Raw genomic sequence first — 16918 nt, 5'->3', positions numbered from 1 at the left:
ATTAGTACGCCAATATGGGGGTATGTTTTGCGTGAAACATCGGGTGAGTTTGCAAAATGCAATTGAACGTTTTTGAAATATGAAAACATGCAATTGAACTTATTTTTCTTATACATTTGAAATCCCGGTGCTAGCACCGGGATCCCGGGATCGGAAATTCCCAGCACCGCAATCTCGGTGCTGAAGTAACCTTCCGGGATTGGAAGCCCTAGTACATAGTAAAAAGTAGGTACATATGCATTTCTCGACTTTAACCAGTTGAAATACAGGAACGGCCGATGAAATGATTTGAAGTGAGAGTTTCGATGTTGAATTTACAATTGAGCTTTTAGTTTCAATATGAAACGATGATTTTAGTGTTCGAATAGTTTACATATGGCGCCACCAGATAGCGTCGTTGTCGTCGACTACCATCTTGATTTAACCTCAAATTGTTACGACATAACCTCTAATCCCTGTTTTTGATAGTTTGCGCATTCTATTCGTTTAGTTACGGCCTCGTTTGACCCGTTAGCCTCCACCTACTACCCACCTTCTCCCCTCGACCTCTTCGCCGCCGTCTCGGCCTCATTACGCGCAGTTGTACAAAATTTATGATAACACAAAAGTTTGCGAATCTCGAGACGAGAAATGGAATGCTCAAGTTTCTCAACGAGTTTCACCCCCTCGGATACATTTGTTGCGGCCGCCGTCGTCGTTGGAACAACCCCTTACCCCCCCCCCCTTTAGGTACCTACCCTAAGACCCCTTCACCCTCCCAAGCCGGCACTTTCTCTCCACGTTTCACTTCCGGCGTTCGCCCCCGTTTCCACACTTCACTTTCATATTTAAATAGAACCTAAAAAGTCATTTTCGATCGGAGGACTGAAATAGAAAGGGAAGAAAAAAAAATGGAGCAACGGAAGCGAAGTTGGTAATTACCTGCCTTTTTTGCTTATGGAATTTTCCAATTTCCCGATTCAGCTTCTCCCACTCTTTACCTTTACACGGCTGGAAAAGGTGTAGCATAATTTCGTTTACCCCTTGTTCGAGGAGCGAACGTGAGAAATCTGATCAGACGCCATTTTTTAATAACAGTTTGTTTTGATGGGCGAAGAATCGTTTTGACAAGCGGGTGAACTTAAATACGTCAAACGTGAATGATTACACCGATAAGATCAATACATATATGCATATTCTACATATACAATCTCGTTCCGTTTACTCGACAAATGTGGACATCGATTTGCATTGGTCGACGATTTTTATTGTGAACTTCGCACACAATCTAAATAAATTTTCATTGTCTAGTGTTATGGGGAGTGTACATACATACAATGAAAGGAATAATATTTTTTGCACGGCTCTAAAATAAATAACACGACATACATTCCGCGCAAAGCGAATCTTATGGGTCATACATTTTAACCGGAACGACACGCCGAAATTGTTCGCCCTGTTGAGTCTCACTTTCTTGCAATTTTGTTTTTATATTTTTACAATTGTTTTCAACATATATCAACGTATCGTTAACAAAAAGTTTTAAGGTCAGTTTCTTCCAGACTTTCAAGTAGTGCGTGTCTTTTTGTAGTGGTTTGAGTGTTGAGTTTAAAATGACATTTTTGTCGATCGTCGAGAAATCAAAATTTGTCACTTTTTGGGAGGAAAATAATTATTTTGCGGAAATTTCTCGACGAACGGGGATGCATTTGACCTATAATAAGTATACTTATTAAGAAGTATATAAAAACAAAGTACCTAACACCTGCCAAAAGAGGAAAAACGGCGAGAAAACTGACTTAGCGAGACGAACGAATTTAAAGAGAATCTCACTTGAAAACAGTTTTAAAACTGCGTCTGAAAATAGGTCTGAGTTTATAAGTCGGGAAAAATGTTTAGCCTTAGAAAATTTCAACATAAATTTAATGAACTATGGCTAATTTCATGGCGCCGTGCAAAAAAACCACTCCCCATGAAGAAAATGAAGTATATTCGTCTTCGGTGGGCCAAGGAGAAGAAAAATTATGTATGTGTGAACATGTATGTATGAGTCACAAAACCTCCAAATCTAACCAGCAGTTTTTTGGCGGATTGAACCAGTGATCGCAGAGGTGCTAAATATATACGCTACTATTCAGCCAAACTGCCGGTTATATATGTATTTAATTATATTTAATTGTATATTTAATTATCGAATTTTGTTTTGTGACCTTCTTATATTCCTGAAATACATAGATTAAGTCATGGGTTGGTCCCATCCGAATTTTTTACATAATCTGATAAATACCTTTCGAATGAAATAATTAATGAAGTTAATGTAAAATTTTTGTTTTATAAGGATATTTTTTTCAATTGTTTTGTATCATAATACAATGCCATAATATTACCTTTTTGTTACTTTCAAAATTTCCGTTAAATTACCGGTGAACTGGTAATGACTGATATTTTTTTATAGATTTACCGGTAATGCAAATTTTCGGTAATTAGCATGTCCTAAAAATCATGCCATATGACGGGTTGAAAACCAGACTGGAACAAGTGACATTTTTAAAAAAAATCTGGTTTAAGTGCTAAAATAATAGCATATATGAAATGCTATTATTTTAGCACTTAAACCAGCTTTTTTTTTAAATTTCACTTGTACCAGTCTGGTTTTCAGCGCGTCATATGAAGTTTTACTTTGACCGTGCTTTAGTGTCACACACACACAAGCACTTGATCATTTTCAAAATCGCCATTTTATGAGTCTGGTGTCATTTTGTAAGTTGGGCGCCATTTTGTGAGTGAAACGTCGCCTTGCGATTTGGTTTGTTGAATAACGTTCTGTGCGATTTACCGATTCGGGTCGACCTTTTAATTTTGCAACGCGAAAATGCGATGGTGCTGTTGTCGGAGATTTAAGGGCAATTGGCCCTCTCTGTAAAAAACAGGTAATATTAAGGGATGGGGCCCTGGAAATGGGAGAGGGGGTGGATAGTAAATGGATTCAGGTTCCTCCCCTCCTCCGTCTTTGCATTTCAGCTTCAAAGATAATTTCGTTCAGTGTACTGTGGTGGGTAGTAGCTGGTGAAAAAAAACGTGAAGAAATGTTACGAATGTGCTCACTTTAAACTTTAAGATTGCTTTAACTTTCGCCTGAGATCATTTCGTGTTGGATTTTTTCCTTCAGGTGGGAGGGGGTGGTTCTGAAGAAAGAGTCTGAACCTTACTGTATCTATTATACATACATATACCACTATACATTTGAAAAATATCAATGAAAATAAAATATTTCGTAAATAATTTTCTCGTAAAGTGAATTCCCCGAAGAGAAAAAATAATATTTTAATATGGTGCTTTCGCGAAAATTTTGTTATCATAAAAATTCTTATGTTGTCTTTAATGTTATATTTAGCAACGGATTGGCAAGTGAAACAAATATTCTTATTTTGTATTGTATTAGTTAATAATAATTTTATTATATTGTGTTAATGAAATAAATAGACGAATTTTCAATTTATGTATGTAAATAAAATATCAATAACACTGTTCGACACGAAAAATGGTTCAGAGACGAGATATGACTTTTCTTATAGATATATGCCCAGTGAACACGAATCTGGTAATAAAAAATGTCGATTCGGAGATACATATGTATGTGTTTTTTAAATCGCGCGATTTTTCTATATCTTGGTGTTGTTCGGTCGATGTCTCAAAATGGATGCGGTGCGTCCGCTCTAAAATCGCTCTAAAATCGCTCTAAAATCGCCAGACAAATTGAACGACAGATTGACGGACGGCTGCTTTAAATGCAATTCTCATCTTCTCGAATGATAGATTGCACATCAGATGACGGGTAACCTTTCGATGTGCACAGATGCAATTATTAAAATGGTAATAATTAAAATTGAGTTGGATCTTTCAGGCGAGTTTAATAAGGCAAGATTCGATAAGTTCCGAATCTTGCCTTATTAAACTCGCCAGAAAGATCCAACTCAATTTTAATAATTGCATCTGTACACATCGAAAGGTTACTCGTCATCTGATGTGCAATCTATCATTTGAGAAAACGAGAATTACGTTTAAAGCTGCCGTTCTGTTAATCTGGCGATTTTAGAGCGGATGCACCAAACCCCTCAAAATCTGTCAATTTCCTGTTCAAAATGAATATTGCAAACTATAGTCGGGTATTTTATCTTTCATTTATAGTACTTTTCAGCTTTTAAATCTCTCTAAGTAGTCGTCCAGTTAAAATCAAAAGTCAAAAGTACGTATTTTTACTTCTGTTAATTTTTTTGATTTTTTTCCCGCTGTTAATAATATTTTATATTGAGTATTTTCTATTGAAACATGTTTATTGGGATAGTTTTCTGGCCATAATATTTTTTGTTTCCGTTTAAAAGGGTTAATTGGAAGTGTGCTGAATTTTAAATCGATAATATTTCGAGCTAAAAGCTCGTACTAGTATTTACTCGTATTTACACGAATCTGAATTGAATTAATAGGGATAATATAATAAATTGTCTTTATATGAGAATTAAATAAAATTCCATTTAGAAAAATCATATTTCGACTATTATTGCGGATTAATAACAAAAATTCGTTTATTTTATCGAGGTAAGCCAATTTTCAACAGAATTTTTGTTATTAATTCACTAGAATAGTCGAAATATGTGGAATTTTACATAATTATTACATACATACACATGTAAATCGAAACAACACCTGAAATCTATGGTCAGACATTACAAATATCGTGAAGAATACGATCAATAACATTTTTCATGTAACAATACGATTTTTACATTCAATAATCATCCACAGAGACATCTATGGAGAGAGCCTGGCGAAACCTGAGATATAACAATAACTCAAAGTTTGCAATAGAGAATTGGATAGGAAAAGCCAATTTTACAGGAACCGTTTCAATGACAATCAGAAAAATTGGCTAATTCTGATAAACCAAAGTTTGGCCGACAGCGAGACTCTAGTGGGAATCAAACCCGTGACACCTTGCACGAAAGAATACAATATTCACCACTAGACCACGCTGCTGGTTTCTGCTGGTCTAGTTTCTCGTTTCCCATCCATTTCCAATATCCATGTGGTTTTTAACGAAATTGAACTCTTAACTTAAAGTAACCTGTTTAATCAACTTTAAAATGTGGTCATTTAATCTTTTGGACGAATGACAAGACATTGGACAAGTCCAAAACTTACCTTAAGTCTTTAGCTCATTTGGATTATATTATATAAACTTCCGGGTAACCGTTCACTCTCTATCTTCCTTTGCACACAATTTATAGAACATAACAAGCATGTAGTTAAAACCGAAGCTTGCAGCCTTTTTAATTTGCTACTCTCTGCTTTAGGTGATCGACTTTAGAGAGTCTTTAATTAATATTATGTATTAGATGTATTATGAGCATTTATAAGAATTGTAAATAGGTGTTTGAGCTCTTTTTCCTATTAAGCTGTACATTAAAATTAGAATAATATAATACTATGATTACTAACCAAATTAAATTAAATTGTAAAATAGAAAATGATCAGTAGATCAGTAGCTATTAAAATAGATATAAGATGCATTGTGAACATAATTCGTAATTATAAAAAGCATTTAAAAATAAAAAATAAATAAAATTTGCTACTTATTTTTTCTAGAACAGTCCTTGCTTTCTTAGCAAATGAACTTTTCGCTCCTTTAGCTCTGTAGTTAAAATTGGAGTTAGAAGTTTCTTTAATTTGTTTATTTCTACTTTCGAGTGATTGTCATCTTCTTCGTTTGCCCCGAACACAATTTAGTCATCTATGTACATAAGTTTGCAGCTAATTTGACTTCCGTAACTTCCTTCATATTTTGGTTGACAGTCATCAGTTTCACTAGCTTCCCTGTCTTGTCAGTGCTAACTTAAGGTCTGTAATCTTTTTCATTTGGAACTTACATCTTCCGAGTTCTTTACGTCATAATTGTAATCTTGTACAATGTCTACATATACATAGGTATATTTTACAGCAATAAAGTTTGTTTATTTCATATGTTGGGTGATTGTTTTCTTTCTCAATTTCCTAGAACATAATTTAATCATGCTAATATCTACCCAGTCTATAATATCAATGCATCTTCTGAGTGGCTGTCCTATTATTTACTTGCAAACTTGGTATTTAAATCATCTTGTCTAAGGTTTGAGTATTTCGATCTGTCACATATTTATTTCTGTCACTTAATCTGCTGGGTATGTCTTATTCCTCGCTTCCACAATCGTCATTTAAAGTTACTGGAAGAATTTTTGTTGCGTTCGATGACCTCCCACAGTTTGAGACACCTTGGAGCGTGCGAAACTATGGGAGGAGGGGGTCGGACAATTATTATAAATAGCGTGCGCACCAATAAATCAATCAGTCACGGTTAAGGCCGCACGCTCGTGCCACCTCTCCGGCGTCGGGCTCTACTGCCGCGACGTCCGTGTCTCACCCCCCCTCACCCGCTCCTCGTACTCCTTCCCCCCCTCACACCCCCCCGGTGTCGCCACCCCTTCACGTGTTGTATCTTCGCCCCAGCCATCTTTGGCTTTCTTGGTGCTCGCCCGCCACCATCTTTGAAACCATGTGTGTGTGTTATTCTGTGACAATAAACGACGAGTACAAAACCCGCAATATCTTTTACTTCTCTACATCTTCTACTCCACGAGCCGCCGATTCTGGATGAACTTTCACCCGTTAAGAAAGCGGAAACCAGCAACCTATCAAAATACAGTCCACACCAATCCATCTACACCACCTACGAAGAACCCCACACCAACCCCCTGTGCAGTCAACACGAACGGTAAATTTGACTGTCCAGTTCCCTTGATTATATATAGCCCCACTCAACAGCGCTTGGACAACACAGTTCCAACGTCTGATTTTATCATCGTTAAATAGAAAATGCGGCCAGCAGAGAGGGTGAACAAATTAAATTTAAAAGTTTACACCCCCCCCTCCACAGAGGACCCTCTGTCGACCCTACACCTAGGACCACCATTCCGATATGACGAGCTCGTTTTATCGAGTTATCTCGTAAACACGCGCCCCACCGAATCAAGACCTCACGAAGAGTAGCGTCACTTTTTTGCCGTCAACCCTCATTTGGGTCCGAAGCTGCGAGACGGGCCATCTCAAATATTTGGCCTCGTTAATGGGGCAGCATCCCCATAGAGTCCCCACCCCCTATTTAACCCGTCGCCACCCCTTAACACTAGCCCGCCCCCGCGTTTAATTAGATCTTATTCACGAAGTTTTCGCCCTTCGAGCCCCCGCATTAATTCGATCATCCGAGCCGTGGAATTGAGAAGCGCCGATTTTACGCCGTCTTCTCTTTCTCATCCCCTTATTTGCACCCCCCCCCCTCCCACCCATTATTTTGGGGGTCATCTTCTCAATGGGGAATAAATAAACCTCTCTGGGTCGTTCGGTCGGTCGGCGCGTTCCTTTTGATTAGAAACTGATTACGTATGTGTGTCTAATGTGTACGAAATGATTATATTTTCGGCTCGGTGGAAATGTTGGGAAATTTCGGATCGCATCGGATTGCTTTTGACCCTTTAGAATCGCAAGCGTGTGTGCTTTGAGCGGTAATGTTCTATTTTATAATGATTCGATTTTGTAATTGAGTCGATAATGATGATAATAATAAGCGCTAAAGGATGTATACATTGAAATAAATAATGATGATATATTTATGTATATACTAATATACATATAGATTAATGGTTAGCATATTATGCGTTCGAGCAGAGTGATCACGGGTTCAAGTTCTACTAGAGTCCAACTGCTGGAAAGACTTTGGTTTGTGACTCCAGGTCGATTGTTTCATATCAGAGTTTGCCATATTGAAACGATTCCTGTAAAATTGACTTCTCCTCCCTACCTCTCTTCTTTATTTCAAGTTTTTCAGCGTCTTGAGGCTCGCCAATTTGATTATAAAATGCTGCAAAAAATTCTGCATAGATGTCACTGTGGATGTTTGTATGAATTCGCATTGTATACAATGCTTATGTATATTGACTGGATTGTATCTGTATAAGTGCACTCGTTGCTTTAGAGCGATTTGAAAAGGCGAGTGTTCATGTTCTATGAAATAAAAAATAAATAAATAGCATATGTATATACAATTGAATTATTTATATAAAGCTATCCGCTGATGGAAAGATTTGCTTGCGAAAAAATCAACAGACGGAATTGGAGTTGTGTAGTCGCAGCTTTATGGCTGAAGTCAGAATCGTTAAATATTCGAGCGACTGACTAAAGTTTCACGTTTAAATATCATACAATATATATTTTACTTAATAATTTACGTACATGAATATTGAATTACTAGCCAATAGTGACTCATTGGCTAGTAATTCAAAGATATGAGACTCAATGTTTCTATCTTTGTATTTTGTACATACCTCTTCTTATTTCATGTTTAAGTAAAATTTAGGAGATGCATGATATTTGACAAATTTTCTACGCCAAATGCGTACATTTTATTTGTTTTATTATTTATAAATAAAAATATACAAAAAAATCTAAGATTAACATTAGCTGAAAATATATTTCATTTTTTCGAATTTATATTTTTTTAAGTTCAATTCGATAGGACGAACGGTGTTCAAATATGTATATACATAGATAAAGTCATGGGTTTGTCACATCTGATTTATTTTAATGTACATACATATGTACATGAACATTGGGGAATTCAACTCGATATTCCCTTTTTACTTTCGAACGTGCTCACACGTACCTAACATTAGTAATAAAGCACCTCTGTAAAATTCAATTTATAAAATATATAATTACACAAATACCAACTTTTTGAGTATATGAAATTTTTACCATTTTAAATCGTAAGTGTTTCTTTTTATTTTTATTGTATTTTAAAATTAAATTATACAAAATGTATATAAAAAAACAATGTAGTGAGAGTTTCAAATTTATATTATTTCTTAACATATTTTTCAACGTCATTAATTAATGAGTGTTCATCATCTACATACAACAGCATTAGTACAAGTAAAGTCTACAGTAATAATACAGTAATCTGACCATTAAAATGAGCAAATACATACATATCTGTACATTTGATTTAAATCCTTTTTCATATTATATAATATTTATATTTATTTAAGTTTTAGGTATTATTTCTTAAGTCTTGACCATTGGCGTAGCGAAAGGGGAGGGGGGGGGGGGTTGAAGGTTTTCCACCATTTTAATTGAAGCTAAATATAGTAGAATATATTATTTTTGTTCAGTTATTTTTTTATCCCAAATACAAGACGGATATTTAGGACATAAAAACATACTTTCCGACGTATGTTTTATGATAGAAAAAGCACTCGGCCATCAAGCGTATTAAAAAAATCAGATAAAAACTTTGGGGGAAATTTACAACTAAGGTTCTAATAACAATGAATCTTTCCCACATTACGACGACTAAAAACAAATTTACAAACAAATACGATGTCCAAAAATTAGCTAAATAAAAATATAAAATATTAAAAATACTAAATATTAAATATTCACTGGGATGTAAATGCTCAGAATTATTAAAAAAAAATACTAGATACGTTTACAATAAAGACGCAAAGATTGGATATGTAAATTTGATAATTTTTTTAAGTATTTATTGTTTACTTTATTCGTATTTTGCTTATATGTAGCATATTTTTATGACGAATTCCTACATGCTGTAATTTTATATTGATTATAATTATGAAAATTGGTAAATATATTTCATTGAAAGTCCACGAGAAAATCTAACAGCCCTCGCCTAAGAACAAAAATAGTTAAATGGTCGAGATTGTTTTTTTAATTCATTCAATTAAATTAATTACACAGTGTATAGATCTTCAAAAAAAAATATGGATATAAATGAAATCGTAAAACCAATTATATTACCAATATGTTCAAGGTAGAACGTATGTAACTCTAATCTAATCTAATCTTATCAGTTGGCCCATATTTACCCACAGTTGCCCCATGTAATTACGCCAGCGGTTTCCAAACTGGGAGGCGCGCCTCCTTAGGGAGGCGCGGACTATTGCCAGGGGAGGCGCCAAAACTTGAGAACAATGTCCTATGGAAGCTAATTATACCTCACTTTTGTATTATTGTGAAGTTCGCTGGCTATCCCGTGCAAAATTGATTCAAAGGGTGTTTGAACTCAAAGAAGAAATAGCAACCTTTCTCGAAGAAAACCAACACGAAGAGGCACATTTGTGGACGAACGATAATTTTATTCTTAAACTTGCCTATTTGGTTGAAATTTTTGGAAAATTGTGCGGTTTAAATAAATCAATGCAGGGATCACAAACACATCCACTTGTTCAAAAAGACAAAGAAAAGCTTTCATTAAAAAATTAAAGTTATGGAAATCAAATTTACAAAAGAATGGGTTGGATGGGTTTTCACTTTCCAAAGATTTCTGGGCCACAGCCAATATTGAAGCAAGTAAAAATATTTTTACCAACCACTTGGATGTTGTAGTGCTGCATTTTTCCGATTATTTCAAAGACCTTGATTACTCAAAGTTTTTGTGGATATAGAATCCATTTAACTACAATGAAGAAGACGAATTCGAGCTGACAACCATCGAAAAATAAAAATTGATAGAATTATCATGCGATAGCTCACTAAAACAAAAGTTTCAAAATGAAACCATAATTAAATTTTGGATGAATCTTAGTGGAGAGTATGAATCTTTGTATTACAAAGCAATGTAAGTACTTCTACCGTTTGTAACGTCTTATTTATGCGAAACGGGCTTTTAGGCACTAGCTGCAATGAAAACCAAATATCAAGCCAGTTTAATAGTCGAAAAGGAGTTACGAGTGGCACTCTCCATATTGCCCCCAAGATTTGATAAACAACAACATCCTTCGCATTAAATTTTGATGTGTTAGATTTAGTTTAATTAGTAATTTAATATAAAAATAAATATACGCGTTCGTATAAATTTATGTTATAGCTAGGGTTGCCATAATTGTCAAGCATTGATACGGGACATTTAAGTGCTACATAAATAAAATATGGAAAAGTAGGTTGGTAATAGTTTATTTTAAAAAAATAGTATTTTTTAGACCAGTCGTATTTTAACGATGATTTAACTTTTATAATTAAATCGTTTTCTTCTTTTATATGATGATAAAATTGGGCGCAAGTCATTTTAAAATTATACTGGCAAACCAAAATTGCCTCAACTGTCTCAACTGCCAGCTTATTTCTTTCATCCGACCATTGTGTTGACATCAGGGAAAATATTCTCTCCACATTGGCATTGTAGGCTGGAATGGCAAATATATACTCACATAGTTTTATAAAACATGACTTCTGTTCAATATGCTTGGTATCTCTAAAAAACTTCAGCCGTTTCTCTTCCATACTCAATTTCAGCGTTGTCTCCCACTTTTCGTTGGTACTATTTTTATTTAAATAATCTTTTAAATATACGAACTGGTTGAAAAGAAGCTCATTGTTTCCAACATCGATGTTCCTTACTTTCATTTTTACATTAACGGTTCATTCTATTTCCCCCCATTCAGGAACTTGCTTGAGAGTCATCCAATCGAAAGCATTAAATTTTTTGAATGATTGGCACCACTTATCAATGCAGTGTTAAAGAAATCGACAGTCTGTTTTTGTAGAAAAGTTTAGGGAAAAAACGGGACAAATTTTAATACGGGACCGAGTAGTGAAATATGGCACGTATGGCAACCCTAGTTAAAACCTAGCAAAATCTTTTTATTATTCTGTCTATTGCAGTGTTCAGTATGTTTTTTTTAAATAAAGGTTTATTATTTAAAACGTGTTTATATTATTATATCTATTAAAAAATAAAAGGTAGGGAGGCGCGGAAAAAAAAATTTTTTTTTAGGGAGGCGCAGTAGCATAAAGTTTGGAAACCGCTGATTTACGCAAAAGCCATTTTACAGCAGTTTAGACACTACATATGCGCATTTCATCATTTTTAAATTAAGTAAATATGTCATTCAAAATGTGTGTGATATACATATGTAAATATATACTATTGTTTAGGCATGTACCCGGATATGAATTCTCACGAAATTCGCGTTGTCAGTTCTAAGAACTCCACGGGAATGTGACCGAGAGCCGTTACCGCCACTAAGTGCATTCGGGGGTATCTCATTGTTAGCCGACTTGCACTTAAGCCTGGAGATAATCCTCGAAATCAATTATAACGGCGGCTCCTTTTAGCATACGCTACACTATTTATTTGGACGATGGGGAATATTCTCCCTATCGTCTGGAATAAAAAAAGTTATTATTATTATAATTATTTAACATTACTTATTTACTAGACGTATTCTATTGAAACTTCAATTGTAATTCCAATTTCAATTGTTTTGAATATTTTAGCGATTTTCAGTCAGCAGCCATTGCCTTGTGAAAGAACAGTCTCAAGTATGTAGTAATATATATTTTTAACAAATTTACATCAATATTTTTATTATGGATTCTATTCTATGAAAAATATAATATTATTTCAGGTGTTGTCTCCATCAACGTCATTCAAAGTCAATACCTTGCCAATAGTTATCGCCCAATATATCAATTTGAGGTAAATATAGCACATTAGAGATATTACTTGCTTAATAAATTCAATTAACATTCAATATTCATTCAAATTTACTTATTAATTATTTCAGTAATATTGATTGTATCATCTGGCAGCCAACATCCATCACCTTGCCACAAAAATTCGAGTTAAGTTCAGCTCCGGCATTATTCTGAGGTAAGTCTCAAAGTTGAGTAATATTTTAAAAATTTTACTCGTATACTATGCCGAATAGAAATATAAAATATAACATTGTATGTAGATTAGGGTTTCTGATTTCCCGGACTTTTTCAATTCTCGGGACACGGGACGGAGCCCGGGGTCGTTCCCGGGATTCCCGGGATCCCGGGACACACGTAAAATTTTTTTTTCAATTTAATATATTTTTTATAAATAAAAAATATTTATTTATATATAATATATCTATTAACTCGAAAAAATGTAATTATAAAAGTAACTTATTTAAAATAGCTTCTTAAGAATACTAAAATATTTAAATGAGAATCTGAAAGTCTAATTCTAGATTTGGTACAAAAATTTCCAACAATATTAAAAATTCTTTCAGTTTCGGTCGAAGTCGGTTTTATTGTTAAAAATGAGGAAAACAATTTTTTTAAATTATCGGTTTTTTCTCCTGTCAGCATGTATATTTTAATTTCTTTTTTAAAGTCGAGGTTATCTTTATTTACGTTATTTTGTATATTCTTATTTGATAACTCCTTATTTAATTCTTCATTCATCGTTAAACACTCAATTGTTTCGTCTTCATCCAAATCTAAAAGAGTTTCTTCCATTGTGGAATCGTCAATACAAGAAGGATATACTCGCTTCATAATAACTATTGTGTGAAACTTCACCGTAGGATATATAATATAATACATTCAATTTTATTACAACATTGAAAGAATGTTTTGTTCGGTATAAAATCAGAATTATTTAAATTTTGTGTTAAAAAAATGAGTTTTAGGCTTCTTCTTTCTTCGATTTTAATTTTGAAGAATATTTTACGATTCTTTGTGTATTTGATTTATTATTTCCCTTCGTGCAGCCGTGAAAATGTTGTATGTTTAAAAGATTTTTTTAAATCCAATTCCCGGGATTCGAGATAAAAATTCCCGGGACGCGGGACAACAAAAATTCCGTGAATTCCCGGGAATGTCTGTCCCGGGTCGACCCGGGTCAGAAACCCTAATGTAGATATCATAAAATTTGAGTGTTCCCAAATCGATGATACTGTAGCGCGGACGTGCATTAAAATGAAGCTTACTAAGGGCGAAAACACACTGAGAGGTACTCGGTACGTGTTTATTTTATGATACTTTTAAACATGCGAAAAAAACGCATAAAAAACTCCTAGTTCATATACGAGGTACAAAGTCACGTGATATTTTATCCTTACAATCCCAAAAGTGTTTTCGGTTGTCCTACAAAGCAAGAGAGCAAAAACAAAGGTTGACAATAGTAATTGTCAATAATGAACCATTTTTTGTGGGCAAAAGAGTCTTGTTCGCCGATTTATGCTTATAAGCGCGTATTTGTAGCCAGCAGCGTGGTCTAGTGGTGAGTATTGTATTATTTCGTGCAAGGTATCACGGGTTCGATTCCCACTAGAGTCTCGTTGTCGGCCAGACCTTGGTTTGCCGAGGACGATCGTTTCTTCTCAGAATTTGCCAATTTTTCTGATTTTCATTTAAACAGTTCCTGTAAAATTGGCTTTTCCTCTCCAATTTTCTATTGAAAACCTTGAGTTGTTGTTATATCTCAAGTTTCGCCAGATTTCTCTCCATAAATGTCTCTGTGGATGTTTATTGAATGTAAAAATTCGTATTGTTACATGAAAAATGTTATTGATCGTATTGTATACGATGTTTGTAATGTCTGACCATAGATGTCAGGTATTGTTTCAATTTACACGTGTATGTATATAATAATTATGTATTTAATATATGTAATATATAGAGGTAGGATAGCCAAGGTGCCGCTCATTGTTCCATTGTTGTAAATCCTTTGTAAAAAAGGTTCGGCAAACCTTTAACAATGCATTTACAACATTTGAACAATATGCGGCACCCTCTTGGTCCGGGCTTTAGTAATATATCATTTCTAGAGTCTTTATCTGTTTAGCACACTCGAGTCTTAATCTGTTAGGCGAGTGTTTATGATTAATTGAAAAATAAAATAAAATTTGACCTTTTATAGCGAATGTTTGAAAATAAGTCAGTGTTAGTGAATTTCATTACATTTCATTTCCGCAACGACATTTTGTTGAATTGCTCGTTTAATATATATAAAAGTTTTTAAACAAAAAATTAAATTAAATTAAATTAAATTGTATTGCGAGTATTTTTATATAAATTCAATCGGTTTTGATGCGAGTATGAATCTTGTTGACCTGTGAAGCGCGCGCCTTCAAATTACGCGCATACTGAGAAAACTTCAATATTGCCTTCCATTATATTGAAAGCAGTAGAGGCGGTTGAGCTTCGATAGGTCTTATAATAGCGTGGGATGGGGTCGTTAATATCGCTCGGTGACAATGCGATTTTTCGCTAAATGTATCGGATATTTCGCGTCTCATTTTGCGCGGCGCGCACAAAAAGTCTAGCCGAGAAAACCATTAAAGTCGAATAACACACATGGGTGACTGATGGCAATAATATTATTCGACTTTCGGGTGATGTGAAATTTCACTATTATCCAAAAGAAAATGAAAAAAAAAATACATAAAATATAATATGAATATCGTATGTATCGATTTTTAAAAATTTATTTTTTTATACAGCATAAATCTGTAGTTAAAAGTTATTAATTCATTGAAACATCCTCTGATGGGATTGGTCGCAATACAGTTATGGATTTATTAGTGAATGTACAAACGACTTACTCAAAGTATGGAACGTTGTGTGCTTGGCATAAAGAGAAAAGACAGGAGGCAATATACATGGGTGATAAGTAAAGCGTGCTTTTTCCAGGAATTAGGGCGTTTTGGGTCTATTTACAAAGCTAGAGTGCAAAGAAAAAGGTACTTCATAAAATTGGACAAAGTACAGCGACCAATTAACAATGAACGGCACGCTTCCGGTCCGATCTCTAGTTATAAGTATGACAAGGGTAGTGGACATAGAGAATAGAATAAAGATATTGAAATGGCAATGGATAGGCCACGTGGCTAGAAGAATGGATTGAAGATTGGTGGACAAATGAAGTGTTAGAATGGTACCCGAGAGAATGCAAAAGGGAAAAAGGAAGACCGCAGGGAAGATGGGTAGACGAAATTAGGAAAATGTGTGGGGTGAGATGGATGAGAGTTGCGTAAAACAGAGATGAGTGGAAGCGTTTTGGCTGTAGATGATGATGATGATGATGTACAAACGACTCATGTAAATATGTACATATGTATGTATGTATATTTTACAGTTGAAGTGTTCACGCCGCACAGTGTGGCCGTTTGCAGATCTTCCTAGACATTAATGATTTTAATATTTTCCGAAAAACTAATAAAATATCATCGTTTTGTATAATATTTTTGAATATCTAGTATTTGATGCATTTTTAGTACAATTTTATCAAGTCTTGTCAAAAGTCCCTCACACTTAATCACACTTGTGACTCGTGATATGCAACGAAAGAAGTGTGTACTGGGTGTGTCTGTGTCTTCCAGATTGGAGATCAATTATGGTCTAATCGTAAGCTTTATTGCTACATTTTTGAAAGAATATTAGCCCTAATTTATGCTCTAATTTATTTCATTAAAATTTTACCGAAAATTTAATTTCTTTTGTAGAAATTCTGATTAGAGTATCTATCCCCATATTTTTTTGTACAAATTAAAAACTTCACAAAGATTTTTTAAAGTAAACCTCTGCTCGACTTCGCCATGGTTTTAATCAATTACACAGAACAAAAAAAATTCCAAAGTGGCATTTAATCAATTTATAAGTTTGGCCCACTAAATTCGAATATCAAAATGATTTTTATTGGCTTCTTCCCGTTTATGAGATATAAGGGTTTAAAAAAATTGGCGTTTGCAGTCGTTAACTCAAAATCTTTATTTATTACAGCTTTAAAATATATAATATATAATTAATTATTTAGCGAATTTTATAAGTCAAAAATATATTTTTTTATAATTATGATGAGCTTATTTCACTAATTTGTCACTTAACCACTTTTATAAGGATTGGTTTTTTATATTGATGTTTTTTTTATTGTTATATAAACTCACCAGTTCGAGCGGTAAATCATGAGTTAATGTATCAGATTGCTTAGAATCAAGAGCGAGATAAAGAATAGAGAGCGCATCACTCCATCTCACTCGCTCACGTTCACAAACTAACGAGTGATGATCGTCCCGCTTAG

General features: G+C 34.3%; 1 protein-coding gene across 7 annotated transcripts in view; it reads left to right on the top strand.

The window, feature by feature from the left end:
• Positions 1 to 6357: 6357 nt before the first annotated feature.
• Positions 6358 to 16918, top strand: part of LOC143920574 (uncharacterized) — a 40445-nt gene continuing 29884 nt past the window's right edge. For 3 of the 7 annotated variants that reach the window (XM_077443504.1, XM_077443501.1, XM_077443502.1), the window contains exons 1-4: positions 6360 to 6903; positions 12361 to 12405; positions 12492 to 12562; positions 12651 to 12736. The gene's annotated coding sequence lies outside the window, so the exon portion shown is untranslated. Of the gene's footprint in view, positions 6904 to 12360; positions 12406 to 12491; positions 12563 to 12650; positions 12737 to 16918 lie in introns of all 7 variants that reach the window. The other 4 variants (XM_077443506.1, XM_077443500.1, XM_077443499.1 and 1 more) reach the window with 3 other exon arrangements.

Source organism: Arctopsyche grandis, chromosome 12 (genome assembly GCF_051622035.1).
Source record: "Arctopsyche grandis isolate Sample6627 chromosome 12, ASM5162203v2, whole genome shotgun sequence".
In the NCBI taxonomy this organism is placed as follows: Eukaryota; Metazoa; Arthropoda; class Insecta; order Trichoptera; family Hydropsychidae; genus Arctopsyche; species Arctopsyche grandis.
The sequence above is the reverse complement of the archived record's forward strand: the minus strand, read 5'-3'. Positions and strand labels throughout refer to the sequence as shown.